Here is a 27,075-nt window from a genome sequence, read left to right as displayed (position 1 = left end):
GATTTAGTCCTAGTCTTTAACTTTGACTTTTGGTTGAGATTGGGGACATGAATCCAACATATCAATTATTTCATTTGTAGACAAACTAGAATTAAAGTCAGACTACGTCAGTGGCACAAAATATATATCTTCTTCAAATGTAAATATTTGGTTGCGTTTAAAACCAAACACATTTAAATATCAGTTTTGCTATACAGTAAATAGCCTATTAACTAGTAAATAGCCTATTAATTTATGTTCAAGTCTCCAACTAAACCAAAAATAATGTTAAAGAATAGGATTAAGCCAGTGGCTCAAATGGAACTATCCAAGCATTACATAAATCTCATTTAAATGTTGAAATGTTGTTGCGTTGTCAACCTAACACAATTCAATATGCCTTTTGTAAAACAGTAAAGTTAAGGCTATCTTTCAAACTAATTTGGCAGTTTTTATTCAACCTTAAATGAGTAACTCATCCATGGTCACATTTTAAGGTTACCGTAACTATAAAAGTATTTATGTAATCACAGAAATTGTGCATGTTCAAGACAGTATGCAAAGGTGGTGGTCCTTCTGTGGCTCAGTTGGTAGAGCATGGCGCTTGTAACGCCAAGGTAGTGGGTTCGATTCCCGGGACCACCCATACGTAGGATGTATGCACACATGACTGTAAGTCGCTTTGGATAAAAGCGTCAGCTAAATGGCATATATTATTATTATTATAAGGTCGCAGGATCTGTGGCGATCTTCACAATTGAAATATATGTGTAGAATCTCAAACAGCATTGATCACTTGCACTATGTACTTTTAATGTAATCTCAACTACAATCCAGGTCAATTGGTTGTGCTATTAGATGAAGCACAGTGATAACATATTAAGTTGTTATATAAAAATGTCTGACAGTGTATTCCTATTTCAATTTTGTTGTGCTTTTAAATGGATCAAAGTGCCATTAGATGACAACCAAAATCAGATACAGTTTTTTTATTGGAATTTAGTTGTGCTTTTATATGGTTGAGAGCATAGTTATAACATACTGGGAATTTAGCAAACTCTTGCTGTCTTTTTGAGTGGGGGAATAAAGGTTGAAATATCATTGATTAATGTCTCAAACAAAAATGTTTCACATTTCCCCGTTGACATGACATGGTGTGCCCAGTGGGTTTTGTCAGTTCAAAATCCCATTCTTTTCACACTATGCCCAAAATGAAGGATATGGACACTTTCCAGGTACGAATCGAAGAAAATGTGGAGCCAAATGAAAAGTCGGAAGCAAAACTGGGAAACCCGAAAAATCCTCCATCATGTCTAGGCACTCAAACACAATAAATGGTTGGCTTTTGTTGAAATCTGCACGTCCTCACCAGTCAGTTTCTATCTACAAGCCATCAGACTGCTGAACAGTCAAACTGGACTGACCACCTGCTCTGATTCTTCGCACCATAGTACACATGCGCTCACTCATGCACACACCCACACAGACATACACACACATACAGTACATATACATTCATGCTGCACACACACATCACAACTGCTACTAGCATACTCTTTTTATACTGTGAAATGTATACACATGCCCCCCTTCCCCAATACACGTGTAAATATTGGACTATCAATTGTGCCTTCCTGTATTATACTTATGCTAAAATGTTAATTATATTCTACTGTCATTGACTTTATGTTCCTATTCTTATCTTTTATTATTTCTTATTGTTGTTGCATTGTCGAGAAGGAACCTGTAAGTAAGCATTTCATTGGACGATTTATACCGTGCGCTTCTTTACACAAAACTTGAAACTGAAACAGACTACTCGAAAGTCCTATTGAGGATGTAATCTCAAATTCAAACAATGTACAAAGCAAAACAATGACTAAGAGATGATTGGAGCTCTGTGCTCATCAGTGACAGATAGGCGACATGAATGTCAGACGAGCTGACAACTGTTTTGATAAATGATTGATAGAAACGCGTCACATTAATGCAATGCAGAATTATTTGCATGACAAACAAGGGATTGTACACACGCTAGATCACACTTCCAGCATGGCAGCTGCCTGACGGTTGTTAACCGACTAAAAACTCCACTTGCATGGATTGGTCATGCTCGTTGAAAGGTTTCAATGTGCAAATCTTCACAATGCGCCATAAAAGCTCACCAAGATGTTCACTCACATTTTTCAAAGAGCAGAGAACAGAGTGAGGGAGAGGACAGGAAACAAAAAAGCAGCTTTGCAAGTTGACATATTGATCCAAACGAAAGACCCACACTGCTATAGGAGCAGCTATTACGTAGGAGAGAGAAGTAGATAAGTAAATATTTTATGGGGACTATCTAGCGAGCATAAAATCAGAGATGAATATTTAATTGTTAATGGGAAGGTGCAAAGGCAACCAAATATCACAACACTGTACGATCTAGCTGCTAGAGCCTGAAGTGCCAATACTCCTCAGTGTGTCAATCAAAGACAGACATGAACCCTTCTGTGGATGTAATACTGTACTTCATGCTTTAAATAGCTAGAGTGTTGCAAGAGAGGGAGGGGGGTGGAGAAGAGCGCAAAGAAAGAGTGGTAGGGGAGAGGAAGTAGGAGGCACAAGCACTTAATGTGATTTCTTGAAGTCAACTGGCAGTATGCAGTCAACTGGCAGCATGTAGTCTACTGGCAGTATGTAGTCAACTGGCAGCATGCAGTCAACTGGCAGCATGCAGTCAACTGGCAGCATGCATGACATGTTCTTTACACAGGCTGAGCTTCAGTGTGCTTGGGTATACCACTGCTTAGAATGAAATAGATGCCAGTACTCATTTGAGGTACTGGAGTCAGATTTTAGAGTCAATATTCTATAGAGTTTGAATCTAAATTCAAGGTCCTGGTACTCACTACATGTGTGCACCTACCCAGCTCAAGTGGACATGTATTACGTAATGAAAAGACAAATAATTTTTTACCTTACAAAGACTACAGTACCAAGAATAGCCGGGATAGTTCAAAGACTCGGACAACTTCATTGGCCGAGAAAACCTGCTGAGAGGGAGGAATCTCTTCCAATCAAAAATGTATTGATATGTCACAATACATTTCCTCTGTGGTTGTACAGTACCGGTGGATGGAGGTGGTCAACGGGTTTGGGAGAGAGAGGGGCTTGCAGGGCTACCGTGAGGAGCAGTGGTTGAAAGTAGAGGAGTGATTCCCCTGGCACTGACCTGGTCCTGCTCCCTTCGCAATTAGTATTTTATGGTTCATGATTAAAGACAGACGAAGAACAAACAAGACAATGTACTAATAACTAACGCCATGTACAGTGCCTTGCAAAAGTATTTAGACCCCTTGGATTTCTTCACAGTTTTGTGGTGTTAAAAAGTGGGATTAAAAATGGATTCAATTGTCTTTTTTTTGTTGTCAACAATCTACACAAAATACTCTGTCATGTCAAATTGGAAGAAATATTATTTTAAAATGTTTTATTAGTCATAACTAAGATAGTCTTTGCATAAGTATTCAGCCCCTTTGTTTAGGCAAGCCTAAATTAGTTCAGGAGTAAACATTTTGCTCAACAAATCACATAATAAGTTACATGTTCTTACTCTGTGGGAAATAAAAGGGGTTGACATTATTTTTTTGAATGACAAACCCTTCCTCTGTCCCCTATACAGAAAACATCTGTAAGGTCCCTCAGTCAAGTATTGTGTTTCAAACACAGATTCAACTACAAAGATAAGGGATATTTTCGACAGCCTCAAAGAAGGGCAGTGATTGGTAGATGGGCAACAATAACAAATCAGACACTGAACATCTCTTTAAGCATGGTCAAGTTAATAATTATGCTGTGGATTATATATTAAACAAGGCACTAAGGTAATACTGCAAAAAAACAACAGCAAAGTAATACACATTTTGGTCTGAATGCAAAGCCGTATGTTTGGGGCAAATCTATCACAACACATCACTGAGTAACTGCCTACTTATTTTCAAGCATGTTGTTGCTGCATCATGGTTTGGGTATGCTTGACATCAACAAATACTGGGGAGGTTTTCAAGATAAAAAGTGTGATGTAGCTAAGCACAGGCAAAATCCTAGAGGAAAATCTGCTTTACACCAGAGACTGGGAAGGGAATTCACCTTTCAGCAGGACAATAACCTACAACAGAAGGCCACATCTACACGGGAGTTGCTTACTAAGAAGACAGTGAATGCTCCTGAGGGGCCAAGTTACAGTTTTGACTAAAATCTGCTTGAAAATCTATGGCAAGACTTGAAAATGCTTTCTAACCATGATCCCCAACATTTTGACAGAGCTTGAAGAATTGTGGAAAGAATAATGGGCAAATATTGCACAATCCAGGTGTGCAAAGTTCTTAGAGACTTACCCAAGAAGACTCACAGCGGTAACCGATGCCAAAGGTGTTTCAGGGAGCTGAATACTTATGCTACTACTATATTTTACTTATTTAATTTCTATTAATCTTTAAAAAAACGTTCACATTTTTTCTTCCACTTTGACATTAGGCTACAGAGTATTTTGTGTAGATTGTTGACAAAATAAGGACAATTACATACGTTTTATTCCCACTTTGTAACAAAATAAAATGTAAAGAAATCCAAGGGTTCGGAATACTTTTGCAAGGCACTGTAGCTTGCTCTTCTCTGGAGAACCCAAATATGTCATGACATCATAAGATTTGTTTCTCATCCCAATTTTATCTAAACAAACCTCAATCAATTACAGAAAAATGACCAAATCATAACTCAGGTAAAGGATGGTATTTTCTTTGCAATCAAGTGTCCCTGTCATTCTAGTTTTTTATTTATTTTTTAAACGCGTTGATTTGAATTTGTCGATTTGCTCCGGTACAATACACGACTTTCAATCGAATCAGTAACTTTGTCTTCGAGTCCCATATATTTCAGAATCATAAAAGCTCCTCATCTTTGAAAAGGCATCCATATTAATCAAATATACGACCATATTTTTTTGACAAAGCCATAAAAAAAAATGAATGGACTAATAAAGCATTCATAACACATTCATAAGCACTAAAGGAACACGAGAGTTACAGGGTTACATTATAAACATATTATTACACAGATACAGCATGAATACACTATTAGGTATTAATAGCCTAACACTTCATGACAAGGAAAATTATTAATGACCAATGGTAGGTTTAGAAGTTTGCCTATACACTTTTACAATATGACATTACTGTTGACGTAATGTATGTAATTGTTCACTTAACCATTATGTAATATGCCTACTTAAATTAAACCGCAGCTGTTTCTTATAATATGTATTTACTGCTTATGAGTCAACTATGGATGTTTTCTAAAATAGTGTCATGGTAAGGTGTTATTGACTATTATGCTGCTTTAAACTCTGCCGATGAGCATGTGAAACAAAAACACCTGGCCATCAAGGTGTGTGTATATCTCTGTGGTGTGTGTGTGTGTGTGTGTGTGCGCGCGCACGCGCAGTTTGAGGCCCCTGGGAGCCTCTGTGTTTATGGTGCCATCTCTCTCATGCATCACAGTGCTGCACCACACACGCACACAAACACCGATTGACTGAGGGGAAAAAATGCTCAGCTGAGGAATGTGGGGCTTCTGCCATGGCAACCAGCAGAGGAGGAAACACAGGTCCTCTCGTACATTATCACGTTACGAGCTCCCCCTTCTTCCCTCCTCCTTTCCTCCCTCTATCCCTCCTCTCACTCACTCACTCCGCCCTCTTCCAGGCTCCGAATTCCACAGTTCCCGAGCCTAAAACAAATCTGGTGAGGTTTTCGATCCTAGCTCATTCCATCGCAGCAATGGCGGATTGACCCGAACCATACACCACAACCCTTGACCCCGGAGTGATTATGAAATGCTGTAGTTTAAGAGTTTAGAAAGGGCCAGAGGGCGTAGCACTAGCAGCAAACAATTTAACTGTTCAAAGGGGCCGCAGCTTCAGCTGAGGTGCAGCCGCCATAACGGGGGATGGGCTTCCCCTGACTTAAAATGGGCTGTGCAGGGTATGTGGACTACTGCTCATTTTTCACAGAGCTTCCTCTGGCACTCCTATTACATGACATCATACATGCCGATAGGCTACATAGTGATATCATATGTGAGATTTTACGTAATTGCTTGAATCTAAATGCTACACAAAAACCGACACGTCAACCTACAACCGCCCGAAAGCGGGAGATTGATAGCATCTGATATGCAGGCGTTTTGTTGCATTTTCAGAGCAGTTGAGTACAAAAAATATGTCGATTATTATAATCCTCATAATAATTAACATTTCCTGTTGCTGCTCAAATTAAGATCCCACATCCGTAAATACACTGTGCACATGAATGAATGATGCGAATCGCAGCCAAGGACCCTCTCCTTCACTGTTGAAATGAGTCTACTCCACAGGTCTGACCTACACAGTAGAGAGCGCATTCGCGCCATTGCCTGGAAGAGGTGGGGTGGTCGTTGCGGTGGCTGGTATAGTGAGACGAAGCTGAACCTGTGAGAACAACTCTGGAGTTCATTTAGCAGTGGAGAAGGAGAGATGTGCCTTTAGTCTGGCTCAAAGTTAATGCTTATCTCCACAATGACCCGTTCGTCATGAGAAGATGGCCTAACAGTACGTTGTAGGTGAGATATTGATCTCCATCGAGTATATTTAGCCATTGTCACTTTATTGACACATAACTTAATATTTATATTTTTTGTTATACATTCTGATTCCTGAAAAACACATATATAGCCTATATTTCCATTCTGATAAGAGCAAGGTTTCGAGAATCTACCTATAAGCCTACGCATGCAGGGCTATGAGTGCATTTATTTGTTTCTAACATACGAAATGGAATAATAAAGACATATTTATGCATGACAGTTGTTAATGCACGTTTTCTTTACACTGTAGATGTGCTACTGGAGTCTGGTCACTTTATGCCATGTGAATATGGTCAGTCCCTTAGCCTTGCTATAGGTTGATGCTACCAGCGCCTCGTTGTCTTCCTCGAGCGTCATTTTGTGCGCAACAATGGCCTACAATTTATACACTGCATGGGTTCGAGAGAAATATATGTCCACTTTACAGCATATAAAGTAAATTAATAACTTTGATTGACATTATTCCATATATTTATAAGAGCTCAAGAATAGTCTACAGGCTACTCGTTTAATTACCTACAGTTTGATGTCGCTCAGAGTTGTCGCTCAGATTTGGGTTGAAGTTACTGAGAAGAGGAGGGTCAAATGTAATAATTTTGGTAAGAGCAGTCTATCTAGGTGGATGATCTTGCATGTATTTCTCTTCCAAAACGATGATATTTCGATCGTTCCCTTTCTCGGTAACCCACCCAATTTGACAGGCTCTGCCATATCACCCGAGGCCCTATGCCCACATAGACCTATTGATTTGATATTTGTATGCAATATTAATGCCCAAATGATTGCCAATTAATGTATATTGCTCTAAAAATCAACAATTAACACTGCTATACAGGTTTAAAAGTACTATTCTTTCACAGTTTATCCAATCAACTGGTGGTTAAAAGACAAAAGTCTGTAGAAACCTGTATCCAGTTTTTGCATAATACTTATCGCCGTAAATCTCCCAAAAGGCAATAAAAGAGAAATGTAGGCTACTTGACTGAGACCATAGGCCTAAACATTCCTCATACATTAGGCTATATGGTCTATAACCTCATAATCATAACCGAAGGCTATTTTCCTTACTTGTCTCTCTGTCCATATTCCATATTTGCCATGCAGAACCCAGCGGGTAAACATCTGACTCAGACAGATAAGAAAGCTATTCTTCAAATTAGAAGTAGTCCGGATTAGGATGAATGTGAATGGTCTGTTGGTTAATGAGAATGCATATGTTCAGAATATAAACAAAAACAAAACACCGCATATAACTTGCTATGGTTGCAGTTTGAACACTTACAGGGCTTGTAGACACACACGTCTGTAAAGCCGTATTTTCTAGTTCACTGCGAATGACACCGCCCTAGATAAGTCTGAACCATGTGAGCCAGCAAGTAGGTAGCCATCTTTATTGGACAACGCCCAATTACTACAATGAAATACAGTCGCATGTGGCAGCGCAGAATATACCAGAACATTTAGGAACATCACTGAGAGCACTATTCATCTGGGCGTCACCTATTGAATAAATTGATATGGATGAGTGTCACAGACAGTCACCACGTTGAGAATTCGTGGCTAGGTTCCTGTATGGGTAAAACAAACGCTTATAAAGATAATATACTATTAATAACTTACACACAAAAAAAAAACAGCTGCCATTTTATCACTATTGTTTAAAGGTTAAACAATCGGCGTTTTATAGGCTATGCAACCATTGTCGAAGACATGCACAATATTGTAAATCTACATATTATGAATGCACGTCTGGCTATATTTCGTTGGAAAGGAAAGACTGTTCATAGCATCCTATTGAGAAAGCAAACACTCTCGCTTCTCTCTGTCTGTCAGTGCGATGGCTACACACCTCCCCCATCGCTCAGCTGCTAGCGCTCGCTCTACAGCCTAGCGCTGCTGTTTGGAGGAAAACCTGCCTTCATTCATAAAGTCTGTAAACTACTCGAGAGTACTACAGCATCGTGGAAGAGGCGGTTCTCCTAGTAGCTGCACCGCCCACCTAGAGAAGCGAAAGGGAGGGGAGGGGGAGAAGATAGAAGCAGTCATTGGATAGAAGAAAGGAGGGAGCGTGTGGCTACAATGTATGCCAGAGAGCATGCCTGACGCATACAGGGGGTATAGCAAGGGTTTGGTTATGCTGGTGATATCGAGCAGTGACACATTTCTGATACATACGCACTGTTTTCGAAGAGTGCCTTCCTTACTTCAGATTAATCATTGCTGCGGTTGACGTGGACGATTTGCTTCCCGTCGCTGCTCTGTCCAGGATAAGTCATAGAACCACGTAGGCTACTTGCTATAACGTTTAACATGACTCATGGAGCAGAAACATAACCCCACATCCTTACATTCGCTTTTCATGTGATGTCGACATGTCTACTGGTTCTAATGAGACCGAGAATAAGGGAGTGTTTAAACGGTTAGCCGACATTGTATATGCATTATAGCCTATACATGAATTATCAAAGCCTCATGCGTCCTCATAAACGTGCAAAATGTATTTCTTAATTGCCCATAATACGTCCGAGAAAGCAAAGACAAAACCATTCGATCACACAACGTGTGTCAGTTTTCATCAAAGCATGGGAGGAGATAAACCACTGTTTATTCCAAATAGGCAAGAAGTGAGAGGCATGACAAAACCCAACTAAACGTTCTACTTGAAATGGATGTACTAACCGAGTTATTTGTGTTGATAGCGAGAAAAGACACATACCAATTTAAGGTTTAACACCCAACTACACTCTAGAGTGTAATGGCTATTAAAATATCATTATCAATCAATGAGAAACATCTTATTACGTTTCTTCGAAATCACAATGTAGCATAAAGATGACAACACTATGTTCCATCTGAATCCGTACTTTAGATCTATGTTGTCAAACGTTAGGGGAATCTCACTCATTCTGCATGCAAGCATCATGCCAATGATTGCAAACAAATTATTAAAACACTACGGGAGAATGCCTACTAGTTGAACGAATTATATTTAATGTAAGTATTATATAAACTCAAATAAAATGTACAATTCTCAAGTTTATCCACATTGTTTTGCCAGAGTAACAACTTTAGTGTCGTCAACTCATTGCTGTCTAATGTACACTATGAACAGAACTTCGAAATCTTCCAATTCTAAAATGAGAAATGTACATTTTTCCAAACTACATTCTTTAAGATAAATAATTCTTCCCCACAAATAATATATAAAGTATTACGCCAAAGAAACAATAAACAATTACATGAAACACACACTGGTGAACATTTGTGTATTTGCATATTTGCTCATTATCTTATTGCTAGCTCTACGCTCACTCTACCTAGTTGTATATAATATATATAATGTATGTAAACTTTGTATAAACTCTGCTTTCTGTATTCTGTTTCTAAATGCTGTCTATCACTAACAGCACCATATCACCAAGTAACATTCCGAGTATGCTAAATGTACTTGGCGAATTAAGGAGATTCTGATTCTGAGAGAACTGATATAGGCCTCGATCTACTGCTATAAATCTGATATCAATCACTGATAATTGTTTGAATTTAAAATGTTAAAAAAATACTTTGAAAACTGAATAACATTAAAGTTGGTGTAATGTGAAATGGTTATTTTTTGTTGCTTTATTATATATCGAGATACATTACATTATAACTCCGATGTAAAACAACTATCAGAGTACCTTTAGGATGCACAGTGAATATACGCGAGAATAGAGAGTGAGGGGAGACAAATAACTCCTCCTAAATTAGAAAAACATGAACATCATATTAAGATAGTTGTCTTAAATCTGATAGTGTTAAAGAATTGTGCCTACAGCTTAATGAAATCACAACGTTACCACTGCAAAGTTCTCAATTCAATACAACTAGTCTAACAAGTCAATTAAGCGCAGAAACCTTTACAATTAATTAACATAACATACTCAAAAAAGTGAACATATCTTTACACATAAATTAAAATAATTGAATAACAAATTAATTTTAATAGAGTAATAACAGAAATTGTATTGTATTATACTCAATTATACAGTACTATTTCCAGTCTAACTTATAGGACCCTCTCCAAATGGTCAGCATTGGGGTAAAGCCTGTCTTTTCCCCGATTTTAATATACAAAAAAACACAACTGTGGAAAGAACGTCATTTTCTATCAAGTACAATTTGTGTTAAGTGACATTCAATTGCTCAGAGTTTGGTTTTCCAGCACTACAACATATACTGTTTTCTATTTTCAAAAAACATTATTTTTGTTTCTAAATTCTTCAACCACAAAGTTCTATGCCATTAACACCACCATCTTTAGTTAACTAAAAACGTGGTCCAACCAGAAGCCTTCTGTGAGATCCACTTCAGAAGAATAGAGAAGTTATTCTCCCCATTTACATTCAAAAGGGTAAATAAGTATTTTGACTAAATAAGATGTTCCTACTTTTGAGAATTTAGAGTCCTTGAACAAATCGGAACACTTGAAAAGTAACAAAGTGTGAGGTAATCATTCACTACAATGCTCATGTATAGATAGATCTCTGTTTCCCCCAGTCACATAAACAGATTAACAAAAATAAACGCTCAAAACCTTCCTCTAAAAACATCTACCAAAATATCCATATGAATCAATATGACCACAAACAGTTTTCAAAACCTTGCTAAAAGTAACAAGCATCTCCAACTTCAAAGTTCACTTTGAAAGAGAAAGAGCGAGAGAGAAAGAGAACCACAATGTACTTGTGTTTCAAAAACAAGAGGGTGGTTTCTTCCTCGGAGAGTGTGACGTCAGCTCTGACTTTGTTTTGAATCAATGAACCCCAAGGACCTATACAACGTCCAGAATGTGGGGGGCCAGTCCACTCTATATGCAACTGACTCCTAGGAACAGCCATGGCATCCCTCCCTTCCTCTGTTTTGTTCCCTTCTCATGTGTAACTTCCAACACACAGCACAACGCCATGGCTGCTGCCCCAAACATTGATTGAGGAACGTCGGGTAATGATCCTTGCTGATCAACATGGCCAAGATATTTGGGCTCTATATTCTAATAAAAAACTGTTTCAAGACACACTAGAGCGCAACTCTGTTCACCATGTGTTATGTTTGGTACAGTCCACATAGCCTTAGAGAGACATAACAAGAGCAAAAACTAATGCAACTAAATTAGTTCTAAACTAGATGACAAATAACAGTTCTGTCAAGCATTTTGCTCAATACTTGAACCTTGAAGCAAGGACCCACTTCATCATAATTCCATTGCATGGTTTCAGGTAGATTGCAATATTTTGTTTTCACATTTACTTGAGGTATCAGAAGTTATTCTAAGAAATTAGCAAACTGCAGGGGTTCTCTGTACATGTGTGTTTTATGAACATTCAACAAACCTATCAAATTCTCAGACTCAAAATATTAATATTCACACATTTTAGTCATTCAGCAGATGCTCTTATCCAGAATGACTTACATTTAGTGCCCTCATCTTAAGATAGCTAGGTGAGACAACCACATATCACAGTCTAGTAAGTACATTTTCCCTCAATAAAGTAACTATTAGCAAAGTTGTAACAGAAGTACTACTCGAGGTGAAGAGGAATTGAAACACATTTAAACTCACTATGCAGAGATCAATCAACACCTTGCTTAACAAACAGGTAACTGCCAAAATAAAGGAAACACCAACATAAAGTGTCTTAATAGGGTGTTGGGCCACCACAACCCAGAACTAGCTTCAATGCTCCTTGGCATAGATTCTACAAGTGTCTGGAACTCTATTGGAGGGATGCAACACCATTCTTCCACAAGAAATTCCATCATTTGGTGTTTTGTTGATTGTGGTGGAAAACGCTGTCTCAGTTGCCGCTCCAGAATCTCCCGTAAGTGTTCAATTGGGTTGAGATTTGGAGACTAAGACGGCTATGGCATATGGTTTACATCGTTTTCATGCTTATCAAGCCATTCAGTGACCACTCGTGCCTTGTGGATGGGGGCATTGTCATCCTGGAAGAGGCCACTTCCATCAGGATAGAAGTGCTTCACCATAGGTTGAAGGTGATCACTCAGAATGGCTGTGTATTTAATTGGGGTTTACCTTTCCCTCTAAGGGGATGAGAGGACCTAAACCATGCCAGGAAAATGCACCCCACACCATAACAGAGCCGACAGAACCCTCATTTACTCATGTGTTTCCATTATTTTGGCAGTTATCTGTATATGGATAATGAAGACAAGGATAACATTTTGACCCAATGGCATCCCAACATGCCAGTCATTTTAATTAGACCTGAAACTTAACTAAAAACCACACAAAAACAAGTTTTATTCATTACATCGGTCCTTTTCGTATGAGACTGAAATGACACCTGCAACCACAACTGGGGAGGCAAAATACAGCTGTGCATTATCAAATAACAAAGCAACCATGCACGTTTGCTTTTGTATGTTTGCCGGACAAAAATAATATCAACACAAAACATATTTCAATAGATTTAGATCTCATCGCTCCTCGATCTATGTGCGCAGCAACTCAGCAAATGATCTTAATCCAGAAATCCAACACTCACACTCACATCCATGTGAGCATGTGTCCTGGTGTGACATGGCACACACTCCCAGTGTGATGAAGTGACTAGTATGAGGGGGAGAGGTATGAGGTGGGGGAAGGGGGTTTGAGTAAGGGTGTAGGTTTGTAAGCCGCCCTCGTTCCCTCTGCCTTGTAGTGTGTGTGTGTGTGTGTGTGTGTGTGTGTGTGTGTGTGTGTGTGTGTGTGTGTGAAAGGGGATAGCATGGCCATACCAGCACATGCCTGTTTGGCAGACATGTGACCTGGAGGCTCCATTTTAACTGATTCAGAGTCAGAGCTGTGAGACTGAGGGAAAGAGCGAGAAAGCGAAAGAGCGAGAAGGAGCGATAGAGGGTAGAAAAATGGAGGAGGGGAGAAAATGGGTCTTTACTTTGCTTTGTCAGGCCTCATAAGAGAACAATAATAATAAAATACTTACATATCATTTGACACACCCCCTTCTTACCACCTTATATCAAGATGTGAATTGCAGCAGAGACGTCAACACTTATCTTCCTACATCTAAAGTAATCATGCTCAATGATATTAGATGATTTCTATCTTTTTCCATTGATGTTGCCCTCTAATTCTACACATTTTAAAGCTTGAGATGAATACATATATAAAAAATGTGCCTGAGTATTTCCTTAATACTGCCGTGGGCTAAATCAGGGTCACACAGAGTGTTTCTTGGTAGTCTTAAACAAATCTACTTGGTAGTCTTAAACAAATCTACAAATCTACAAAAGTATACACCTCACACAAATGGTTATGGGCTTCAAAAATGGAAGACAACACCTACCTGTACAATTTCAGATATACAGTCTTGAAATGCATAACATTTTGAGTTTGCATCCCACTATTACACTTTATATACATCACAGAAGACTGAAATATAACTAAACCGTTTTACATAGAAACACCAGATTTTCTGAGGTTTCAAAAATTTTTTTATGTTTATACATTCTGAAGTTATGAAAAACATGAATAACATTCCACCCATGAGGCAACTAGGTCGTTTGACTTTAGGAAAGGTTGGGAAACAAACCTCAAACTGTCACCGAGCTCAATGTTAAGGGAAACCCCATTAACACATGACTGTTGACAAGTATTAAGTCATCCTTTCATGTGCCTCAGATACAACACAACCTTATTAACTGTATGGGAAGGTTTACATGAAGTAGTCCTTCAGTAACTATTTAGGAAAATGGTGATGACTTCTGGCCACTGTATAGAGCAATGGCACTACCAAGAGTGTTGACCCGTGAAGGACCGAGCTATTTGGTCACTAAGACATACTTTAAAAAAACAGATAAATGACCTGTAAACCTACACTCTGTTCAGTCACAATTATTTTCATTGTCTCAACAATCAATTGGTCATTTTGGATGTCTAGAATAACACTGCTTTCTCACCTGTGATGCAACAAAAATATAATTTGTTTATAAACCATAGTTTATTAAGGTTCAGTAACACTTTTATGCGTGATGTCATATTACATACTTTAAAGACATGTTTTCTTTTCCAATTCAATACTATGAAAAATGTCATTCAGATTTAATTCGGTCATTTGAAGTTTTCAAAAAGTCTTAAGTTGTCCTTTGAGGCTGAACATGTTAATAGCATTAGATCATTGTTTATATGAAAACAATATTTCATAAATCAATAGTTATTCATTACAAAAAGGTAAACAGTCTGATTAGCATTCAAGAACCCCATTGTAAGTTAATATAAGAACATAATACAATTATGAATCTTTGGCCCACACAACTCCACAATCCTTAGATCATGCTGCTACTGCGACTACCACATGCGACTATCACATTCCCACTTCAAACTGTCTTTTCAGACAGAAACACTGCAGACAGTCTTTCAATAACTTCATTGAGCTATTTGAAATGTATTATGAAAATGGAACTAATGCTCAACAGTCCATTAACTTAGAAAAAAAACCCATAGAAAGCAACTTGCCAAAGAGCATTCTGTCTACAACAGTTTTATCTTTCTCAGAGCTTTAATGACCTTGTACAGTACATACAATATGTGCACTAGAATTGCATCTACGCTTTCCACAACTGGGATCTGCACTCACATCTGAGTTACCACTCGTGAAACAGGATTTGGATGTCGAAGACATGCAAACTATGATTCTCTTCTTTTTTTTTTTGAAAATGTATAGAAATTGGCAGACAATTTAGAGCTCCGCTACTTTGGAAACCCTGGACTAAATTACTGAGAAGTGGGCCAAGGATTTCTGAAGACGAGCAAGAAATATCCTCTCTCCCCATCGAGACCTTCCACATTCCGGCACTTTTGGGTGCCAAGCCCCACTGTGACACCCACAGAAAGGAGGTGGGAGCACAGTTGGAAAATCCACACGAGACACAACACCTCTTAAAGCAGAGCAGAACAGCAAAGGGGACTGACTGGGGAAGCTCCGCCCACTAGGCTCTCTGCTCATTGGCGTCCAAGTGTACAGGGAGCACTCTGAAACAAAATGGCTGCCCTGGGTGATCAAACAGGTGGATGATGAAGCACATTCATGACAAACAACATTTGGGTTCTTGATGAGAAGAGGTGATTAAATGCAACAGAGCTGGTGAAAAGTGACTTTTTTACTGCTGTGAACTAAATCTAAAGAGAGAAAGACTTGTCACTACACAAAATGTCAACATCGTTGACTATGAAATGAGTAATCAACATCTTGGCATTTAATATATATCCATTCAAAATGTGCAAACACATTCAAACGTATTTGTGAACTAATGAATGTATATCCCACAAATAGTCAATATGAGAATAGCCCAGTCACTTTGAAAGGAAAAATCAACATCTTGGCATACATCACCTATCCATTCAAATTGTGAAGTAATGCATGTTCAATTTCAACTGTTTAATAGATGAAGAGCAAAGTTTTGAGAAAAGAAATGCGGTGGTTTCATTTAAACTTCCAAGAGAAACAAGCGTTTCGGTCTACAACATGGGTCATGTGAACTTAATGTGAATTACAGTGAAAAACATTCAGCAATCTTTTGATGATGCCTAAATGTATCTACATTAAAACTCTGCAGCACTATATATTATAGCACATAAAGTTAACAATAACATGGCAATAACAGTATTTTAAGATGTTAGTTCCTCCCAATGAAAACATTACTTCAATATCCTTTGATTTAATAAATATACAACAGAAATAAAGATAAACCAGTCACACCTTTATAAAAATTGATCCCTTGGAATTTTCACACGGGGAAATAAAACAAGACATTTAGCAGTGGGACATGGCGTATGATTGTCTATCACTCGTTTGTTCTAACACCCTTCAATTTTCAATGAATCGATATGGAGGGGATAGCAGTTGAAACCAGTCATTTACTGTGACATTCTGGTCTTGCCTACTGACCCACTGTGGATTGACTGTGGCTAAAGGTGCTGAGAGATGCAACGTACTGTATGCCATCTAGAGCTGCAGCCCAGAGGCTTATCTTAGCTTCTTTTGGGTTTGCAGATGCAGAATACAGAGGCTCTGCCCTGTTCCCTCTGGCCTTGCTTTTCCATATCAACTCGGAAGGATACAAAGGAACAGGCGTGATAGACACAGCACTGATAGACAATTTCATAACAAGCCATAACAAGGCAACGAGACAAGCTTGTCTGCATTGAGTACGGAAATCCAACAGAGTCAAGGAGAAATCCAATAAGGACGTTTGACCTCTTGACGGATTCAATTTGATGAGTCAAACTCGCAAAAAATGAAGAAGATCACAAGATGCACACCTATGATGTTATTCATCTTTTAACTTTCTCCGACATTTAGAGGGAAGATGATGTTCAGTGCAAAAGGAGACTTTCTCCTTGAATATTTTTTTCCAGTTCAGCCATTTAGCAGACACTCTTATCCAGAGTGACTTACAGTCAGTGCATTCAACTAGGTAAGACAACCACATATGCGTCTTTCCACAGACCACAGCAAACGTACTGATAGTGTAATACATTTTAATACAAAGGTACTAAATACGAGGATGTCAGTCGGATCTAGCTATTACTGTGTCAGGTTAACTTATTTACAAAAAGCCGCATCATATTGGAGCAGAATCTATATGTGACAACTTAAAGAGGGAACATATCCCAGCCTCAATAGTTTATGTAATAGAAAGACTATTTCAGAAAAACATGCCTTTGACATAATACCCATGGTACACATAGTTCCTGTGGAAAGCAGTCAACTTCAGGTTTGTAAAGGTCCACGTGAATAGCAAGAGAGGGACTTAATTACACAGAATAACTCTGCCACAAGAACCACTGGCATACAAACACTATAGCTCCTTGATCTTAAATTTCTCTCATTGCAAAATATATGTTTAAGTATTTAGTTCTAAGAGGCATTGCCCCTTCATGCACACACACCCCTCCCATCCTCCGGTTTTCCCCAGGGGGAAACTTTGGGGGTGTTTACTGTGTTCCTCACCCAACCTAGCATCCAGAGAGGATGGTTCACAAGGCACACAAAGAGAGGTCAGGGGTGAGGGGGCGGGAAGCCCCTAACACAGGGAAGTACTTTTGGGGGGGGTGAAGACGTTCTGCTAGACTGAGCGAGGCTGAAGACTTTGTATTCCAGGAACAGTGAGGTAAGTAAGTAAACATCAGCTGACTGTGTGACCCAGAGTAAATAAAAGTGATAAATAAAAACAAATCAACAAACTCCCAGACATGCCAGACATCACAAAAGGGCCACATACCTTCAGTTCTACTCCATTCATAAATGTTCTAAATGGCATTTATTTAACCCTACGTTGATGTTTTTATTCAAACCAAATTGAACAGTCTGTAAAATGTCATAAAGGAGAGAAAAGGACCGGATTTAACTTAACAAAGTACTTTAAAGTGTATGGGCACAACCTAAAGCATGAATCAGACTGCCGAAATAATTGTATCACTGTAGGAACCCGTTCCTTCTCTTGCTAGGACAAAACTGGTACCTGCTTCGTGCCGACCCGGTAGCAACAAACCGGACGTTTCTACTTGTAGAATCGCAGTGCTCATCAGTGGCCAATAACTTGACTTTGAGCCAATCAGAGAGAACAAACCCCCACGTGAGGAAGCCAACAGAAGTGACAACAAAAAGGGAAAAAAGAGGGGAATTTACATCCATGGTTAAATGTCATGAGCAAGTCACACTTCATATGCAATGTAGGCTATGGGATGGTAACTAGCGAATTGCACAGATGCAATTCACACAAAACAAAATAATTCCTCTAAGCTAGATAACTAATATTGACACTATAAGTAAATCACAATAAATTTGTTTACAAATCCTGCCTGTGTTAGGGCAGACTCCTTACCGAGCTAGCTAGCTATGCTGTGCTAGCTAGAGAATATGCTGACGTTAGCTAGCTAAATATTTGGCTATGAGCTGGCACTGGCAGTAGGGGATTATGGAGAGTTAATTAAATAATTTCTTATTCTTCATGTTAGGTAGTTATCTAGCTGTGGCCATCTGGCCAGTATCAACTATGGCTTTCTACAAAATAGCAACATCAGCGCAGCTTGCTATATAGCTAGCTAACATTGGAATCTAGACCATAAAATAAGCTCCACACATGGACCTATATTGCCAACCAACGCTACTGTCACCTTCTGGTTTGGAGTATTTTAACAAGGCTGAGTGGCTGATGACTTCAAGGTCTTTGCTGGGTAAACACAAAAGTGACAATGTTCAGAGGTACTAAGTACTGTCGGAAGGCAAATATTTGACAAGCCTACCACAATGTCTGAGCTATAAGAAAGTGTTTCTCACACTTCAACTGTTCTTAGGAAACTATATTTAACTTTCATAATGAAGCTAGAGAAAGTTCGATAAAAAAGTATATCTAAGATCATTTTTAAACATTGTACCTTTCACATTTTACAATGCAAACGAATTCCACATTGGTTCATTATCATCTTATTGTTTAGATGGGACGGTGAGGCGAGCCTCTGTCTGTCCACACAGGGACAGCTCAACTCTACCCCGGGGCCTCGCTGCTGTGTGTGTGTGTCCTCAAATGTTTCAAGATGGCCACCATTGTTCCTGTACCCAAGAATTCAAAGACAACTGAACTAAATGACTTTTGTCATCATGAAGTGCTTTGAGAGACTAGTCAAGGGTCATATCACCTCCACCTTACCGGCCACCCTAGGCCCACTTCAGTTTGCATACCGCCCCAACAGGTCTACAAACGATGCAATCGCCATCACACTGCGCACTGCCCTATCCCATCTGGACAAGAGGAATACCTATGTAAGAATGCTGTTCATTGACTACAGCTCAGCATTCAACACCATAATACCCTCAAAGCAATTGGGTCCTGGACTTTCTGATGGGCCGCCCCAGGTGGTGAAGTTAGAAAACAACATCTCCACTTAGCTGACCCTCAACACTGGGGCCCCACAAGGGTGCGTGCTCAGCCCCCTCCTGTACTCCCTCTTCACCCATGACTGCGTGGTCATTCACACATCCAACTCAATCATCACGTTTGCAGATGACACAACAGTAGTGGGCTTGATTACCAACATCGACGAGACGGCCTACAGGAAGGAGGTGTTAGGAAAGCAACCTCTCACTCAACGTCAACAAAACCAAGGAGATGATTGTGGACTTCAGGAAACAGCAGAGGGAGCATCCCACTATCCACATCGAAGGGACAGCAGTGGAGAAGGTGGAAAGTTTTAAGTTTCTCGGCATACACATCACAGACAAACTGAAATGGTCCACCCACACATACAGTGTGGTGAAGATGGCGCAAGAGCGCCTCTTCAACCTCAGGAGGCTGAAGAAATGTGGCTTGTCAGTCAAAACCCTGACAAACTTTTACAGATGCACAATTGAAAGCATCCCGTTGGGCTGTATCACAGCCTGGTACGGTAACTGCACCCCCTCAACCGCAAGGCTCTCCAGAGGGTGGTGTGGTCTGCACAATGCATCACCGGGGGCAAACTACCTGCCCTCCAGGACACCTACAACACCCGATGTCACAGAAAAGCCAAAAATATCATCAAGGACAACAACCACCTGAGCCACTGCCTGTTCACACCGCTACCATCCAGAAGGAGAGGTCAGTACAGGTGCATCAAATCTGGGACTGAGAGACTGAAAAACAGCTTCTATCTCAAGGTCATCAGACTGCTCAACAGCCATCACTAACTCAGAGAGGCTGCTGCCTACATTGAGACCCAATCAGTGGCCACTTTAATAAATGGATCACTAGTCACTTTAAACAATCACACTTTAAATAATGCTACTTTAATAATGTTTACATATCTTACATTACTCATATCATATGTATATAGTGCATTTTATACCATCTATTGCACCTTGCCTATGCTGCTCAGCCATCACTCATCCATATATTTATATGTACATATTCTCAGTCACCCCTTTAGATTTGTGTGTATTAGGTAGTTGTTGGGGAATTGTTAGATTACTTGTTAGATATTACTGCACTGTCGGAACTAGAAGCACAAGCATTTTGCTGCACTCGCATTAACATCTGCTAACCATGTGTATGTGAACAATACATTTTGATTTGATTTGTGTAGGTGGGAAGGTTTGGTTTCCCTTGCATTTCAGTTGCAGCTCGGAAAATCCCGACTCTCGCACATATGGAGACAAATCCATTTGGCTGCACATTGATCCCACCCGAGTGGATCGCTCTTTTCCCTGCTCCACCGCCATATAGGCTCTCCCATTCAACACAAAACCCAAAGATCTCCTCTTTTATTCTGTCTTTTCCCCCTGCCTTTCTTTCTTTTCACCCTTGGCTTCTTCCAGGTCAACAGTTCACATTTTTACCTAAATTTATGAGACACGTTGCCAATCCCCCTGCGTTTTTCCCACAGCAGCCATGGCTGGTTGATGTGTATGTGTTGGGAGGGGGACAGGGTTGGGGTGGATTTAGAGGTTAGTGGTGTCCATGGCAAGTCCAAAGCTGTGAGAAGATCTGAAGGGAGTGGGACTCAGCCCCTTTAAAAACAGGACAGATGGTCCAAACCAGAGAGGGGGAAGAAGGCACATTAGCAAGGGGTTGGCAGTTTCTTAAAGAGACGGTGCACATTTCCCCCCAGCTAGCCCCCTCCAACAGATTCCCTTCCCTCTCTCCAATCCATACACACAGAAATGGACACGTCTCTCTCGCCATCTCCACAACCCACACAACCCCCCACTAGATTTTCTTTCCTTCTGAAAGCCCATAAGGAAGTCCTTCCATGCAGCGCCCCTGCCTCTCCTCCCTCCACTATATTCCGCAACTGAAGCCCCGGAAAGAGAGCGAGCAGCTAATCATATGACCCTGTAGAGGAGTGTGCGTGCATGTATGCGACAGCTCTCTTTCTTTCTCTCTTTTGGTCTCACTTTCTCTCATTCACTCACTAACTCAGCCGCTCGTACTCACACTCTTTCTCTCATTCTGCCTGGCTGGCAAAAAGTTATGTATCAGGAATGTAATAGAGCGCAGAACATGCCTTTCTGCTGTGGGTGTGTGAGAGGTCGGGTGTGTGTGCCAGCTGTGAGTGGATGTGTGTGTGTGAGAAAGAGCGAGAGAGAAGGAGAGGGAGGGAGCAAGGGACTGCCTTTTTGTGTGCTGCAGCTTCAACGGCCTCTCGGCGCTGCACACAGGTGTTCCAGCCAGCTGATTGGTCGCACCCCCTCTCTTACAACGCCCCCTCCCTCGCATTGCCTTTGGTAGTACAACAATCATGAGAGGAAGAAACTGAGTTTGCTGGCTGCTAGCTTGAGACAGGCAATGGGAGCAATACTACAGCACTACTACGTGCTTGATTGATGCAGATCAAGGATTTTTCATATGTGCCACATATTTCAAGGAAGTTTGTTAGCAACGCGGGAAAGAAAAAAAACCAATAGGACCTGTTTTGCATACACATTTTGACTCATTCTTTCGATGTACATTTCAAAGTAATTTCAAGCATTCTCAATGAAACTTTGTGAAACATTATTTGAATAATCATATACTGGGCTTTTCCCTCATAATAAAATCATACCTGTAAACTTTCTTCCCTCATTTAACCCAACATTTTTTTTTAAAGAGCACCAACATACTTTAAAACAGTAAATATGCAAATATGTTTATTGCAATCAATAAGAGGACAAACAAACTAATACAATCAGTTCAAATTCCATAAAACCCTGAGGACAACATATTTTCTGCACATAAGCGCAACAGTAACAGAAAGTCATAATGGATGGATAGGAGACAAATGGGAGGATAATTACAAAACAGTTCATATATATTTACAGTAATGAATGCAATCAGGAGTACCGAGGGCATGTTTTCTTTTCACTAAGCACTCATGCAACTACCCTGCCCCCCAAATACAGATGTGCCCAAAGCATTCAATAGCCAATCCCTGCATCCCACTGGGCATAGACAAGTGGCCTGGAAGCCTGCAAACACTGGTCATGATGTCACAATAGGAAGCGAACCTTTCTTTTTTCATTTCAGGTTCTCTCAGGGTGGTGTTGGGTGATACTAGAGGAGGGGGGCGGTGGGTGATGTGGGGGTAGTAGTTGGCTATTGGAGTTTTTTTTTTTACCAGCACCTGGCATTTAGGAGGGGGTCTGGAACTTCCCTTTGTTTCAACATCTCTCAGAAGTGTAGGCACATCAAAATAGGCCCAACACGGCGTTGCAAACGGCCATGCTCGAGCTAACGTAGCATTCCTCATTAAGCTTAAATCAGTGAAGCAGGGCCATGGGTTTGTGTGCAAGCGTGAGTGGAAGAGGTGTGGTACACACAAAAGCTGAACATACCCACACCAACACACATATATTAAAAGAGTAGTTCACTATTTTACAACTTGATGTTAGATGGTTCCTCACCCTGAAAGTAGGCTATGGGCCAAGAGAAACTGCAATCCAGGGTTCAGTTTTCTTTAAACAGCCACCCCAAACTTCAGCTACCCTTAGCCACCCGGGAACCGACCCTACTATCTTGGCATAGCAAAGAACAATGCTCTACCAACTGAGCTACAGAGGACCATGTGAGTATGTTTTTAAAAAAAGGATTTCCAAATCACCTGAAATCAGTTCAAATCAACTCAATTTTTGGTTTGATGTTCCTTAAATGTGATTTGGCCATTTAGAAAATGCTCACATGCTCCCATCCCTTCCATTGATTATTAGCTTGTGGTGGCTAAAGTTAGCTGAAGTTTGTAGTGGCTGCTTAATAAAGAGAACCGAACCATGGATTACAGTTTCTCCTGGCCCACAGACTAATTTCAGGCCCTGGAAGCATCTGACATCAAGTTGTAAAAATAGTGAACTACTCTTTTAAATCTGAAAATTCACACAAAAAAAAACATAATGTTCCAAAATGACTTTTTAGAGTTGTGGCAAGCCATGCCAAAAATATATAACACTTATCGTTTTGTGTGACCTCACCAAATTCCCATAGAAATGTGAGTAACAGATTTTTCATTCTCATTGGAAGCAAGTCTAAGGAGTGGTAGATCTGTTCTATGTGCATTATTTCTATGCTTCCCGTTCTTAAGTTGAATTTTTGGGTCTTTTACTTTTGGTTTTGTACACCATCTTCAAACAGCTGAAAATACAATATTTTTGGTTTAAACATATATTTCATGGCGGTTTAGATGTTACAATGATTCTCTACACTTGCTTGTTTTGTCACATAAACTGAAATCAGGCTAACTATTAGAATTTTAGCAACCAGAAAATGGTGGGGCAATTTCTACATATTGCACCTTTAACTTTCTCATCTCAAACAAAGTCTCCCATTTTTTCTCAAGACTTCAGACACAAACTAGGAGTTGTCACAACAGCTTAATTCTAATAGTAAGTAAGCGTTTCACTATTAGTCTACACCTGATGTTTACGAAGCATGTGACAAATAACATTTTATTTGATTTTGTAGTACATTTCAATGCCCAGGGCCACATCAACAGATTACTTGCAGGGGAGGGGGTTCCCTCTCTGCATACATTTCTAATTTATAGTGTATGCACTTATGTCAGGAGGGACAGAGTTATGTCTGAAGATCCTTCCTCTATCACCCCTCCCCCTCTCACCTTTCTCTCTCTCTGACACACAACCACAACTCTACATCGCACACTAGGTTCTACTTCACTCACAGGCTTAAGTCCACCTCAATACTTAGGACGCTGCAGAAAGGACATGGCTTGTGAAGATATGTATTTGTGTTAATCAACAAGACTGGCAACATAAGCCAATACAAAGAAACAATTATAAAAATACACAATATAGTTTGAATATTGGAGAGTTGCCTAATTTAAGCACTAGTGTGCAGAAAACAAACTAGATCAAGATAATATGCTGAAGTGATTTTAAATAGCCTATAGTGAGTGGCACGTAGAATAGATATTTGTCAAAATGAGTTATTTTACAGTGGGCGAAATAAAATGGAACAATGGGCTGGTGTTGCACTCCAGTCACATGGTTTCTCAAGGAGAGGCATGAGCCAAAGGAGCAGAGTTTGAACCATTGTCTAATACCCCATAAAATGACCACTTTCTTCAAATGAACATTTTTTTCATTAAAGCCCCTATGTCTGGGCTTCTCATCAAAATCAAATGAGCCATTGCGAAGCATGTTTCATTGGAAATTTAAAACAACACAACTCAGCACAGGCTCCTGTGGTAGCGTTTGCAGAATTCCCAAATAATTGATAGGACTACAATTTATATGTGCAGGTGACAATGACATAACTATAAAAATGTATTCACGTGAATTTAAATTCCTAACGCTGGTTTTAAAGGAATTTGGCCACCGCTTGTTGAGTTGTTGCGGCCATTTTGAGTGTCAGCAAGATATTTAGGCCTAGTCGAAACATACATTTATAGCCTATGTTTAACTTCATGGTAAAGGCTATAAAGGCCTAAGATCAACAGAAAACAAAACTTAAACAGCTTTGCTACATTAATAGAGAGGAGTGCGTGCTTTGCAGCAGTGAATGACGGAAAGAAAGAACACCCTTTGCCATTCATGATGAGGATCGCCATTTTTCCCACTCAAGTGACGTTGGATGACTTCTCTCAGTGGGGGCGACCACGTGTTGTATATCACCAAAGGTAGGCCTCTCCAGTTCAAATCAAATCAAATCAAATTTTAATGGTCACATGCACATGGTTAGCAGATGATATTGGAAGTGTAGCGAAATGCTTATGATTCTAGATCCAACCGTGCAGCAGTAACTAACAGGTAATATCTAACAGTTGTGACATAAAGGCTATTCCATGGGCGAAAACCTAAACACAGCTATATTCTAACAGTTGCACTGAAATGTAGGCTATTGCATGGGCGAAAACATAAACTATATTTCTCTATGCCATTGAAGGGTGAACATACAGCCTCGTTCAAATTACCCATAGGCCTATGCATATCCGTTAATTTGTTATACAGACAAAGGTTGTAAAAAGCCTATATGCATCAATTTAATGTTATAATTGTTGGTCCCATACAGGCATAGAATCCACCAATGAATGGCACTTGAATGGTAGGCTATAACACATATTTCTATTATTATTGCAATACAGCCACGACTTTTCCTTGTCAGGGCTACGGTCTATTACAGACTTGAATGTAGTCTATACGTTTACATCAGCCTCCATACATACCGCTTTTACATATGTTTGAACATATTAGTAAGTCAAAATAAATTGCCTTTGATTAAACGTTTTCTTGAAAAAAAGGCTGGTAAAAAAAGGTGTGCCTACACCTGAATTAAAAACTCTTAGCCTAACCCCAAACTGTTACACCCTAATCTCAAACCCGTACTTTCGTAGACGAATAATTTCAAATAACCTACATGTGTTAAAAGCCTGTAATGAATATTTGTTTGAAATTATTTTTAACTACGCTGAAATTTAGTAATATTTTTAACTGGGTCAACTGTAATGGAGGGAGGGCTCAATTATCCCCATTTTGATATAGCATGTATAGACAGGATAAGTAACCTAGGCTACTCAAATTATTTTTGACGAAATGTCCATTGACTTGATGTGAGTATTGCATTACATTTCAGCACAATATGTGTTTACTGACATACACGTCTATTTAATGACAAAATATTAATTAGACCAGAGCAAGAATAGGCATAGCCTATGCATGCACATATTTTATACAGGCCTACCTCATGATTAATAACCAGAAATAGTATTTTTCACATTTCTAACCCAGAGACCAAATTTATTGGAGATTCAACATTATAAAACAACGCCCAGACAACAACAAAACAACGTTCGTGTGCAATTAAAGCAATTAAAGCAAAAACGCAATTAAAAGGCTTCGCTCTTCATAACGAATAATCGCAATGCAACAAATTACTGAAGTTTCAGTAGTTGTCGTAACGTGATTTAAACCAATTTCAATCCCACATATTGACATAGCAACTCAATTGTCACTAGGCTGTGCATGACAATATAGTGCCAACATACACAACGTAACCACGTACCTAATGCCACTAAAGTAGCTGTGAAAAGTAGCTATGGCCTACACATTTTTTATAAATAAATAATTCTGCACACAGGAAGGCCTAGGCCTATGACAAGGCCTTCCGGAGGTGAAAATGAACATGAGGTATTTAAGTGATGACGTTGCAACCGATATTACCTTCACAGTGTCAAATAAGTGTCCCAGTAATTAATGGACAGCCTTCATTTTCGTTTTAAGAGTAGCCTTTAGTGCATACGTAGACAAGACTCGCGACACCACATACTCCACACATGAGTAGGCCACACCGTTTACAGCAATGTAATTAAAGAGTAGCCTAAATACAAAAACTTCATAAAAATACTAGATTTGCGAGTCTTACTACTACATCCACACACCAGGCATATAACTCGACATCTAATGCGTG

General features: G+C 39.6%; 1 protein-coding gene across 3 annotated transcripts in view; it reads right to left on the bottom strand.

Moving 5' to 3' along the window:
• The window catches only part of LOC118384437 (insulin-like growth factor 2 mRNA-binding protein 1), a 60,161-nt gene that overhangs the window by 30,929 nt on the left and 2,157 nt on the right, over positions 1 to 27,075 (bottom strand). The gene's annotated exons all lie outside the window — the stretch shown is intronic.

Source organism: Oncorhynchus keta, chromosome 5 (assembly GCF_023373465.1).
Source record: "Oncorhynchus keta strain PuntledgeMale-10-30-2019 chromosome 5, Oket_V2, whole genome shotgun sequence".
Lineage (NCBI taxonomy): Eukaryota > Metazoa > Chordata > Actinopteri > Salmoniformes > Salmonidae > Oncorhynchus > Oncorhynchus keta.
Note: the sequence above shows the minus strand (reverse complement) of the source record. Positions and strands in the feature narration are given on the sequence as shown.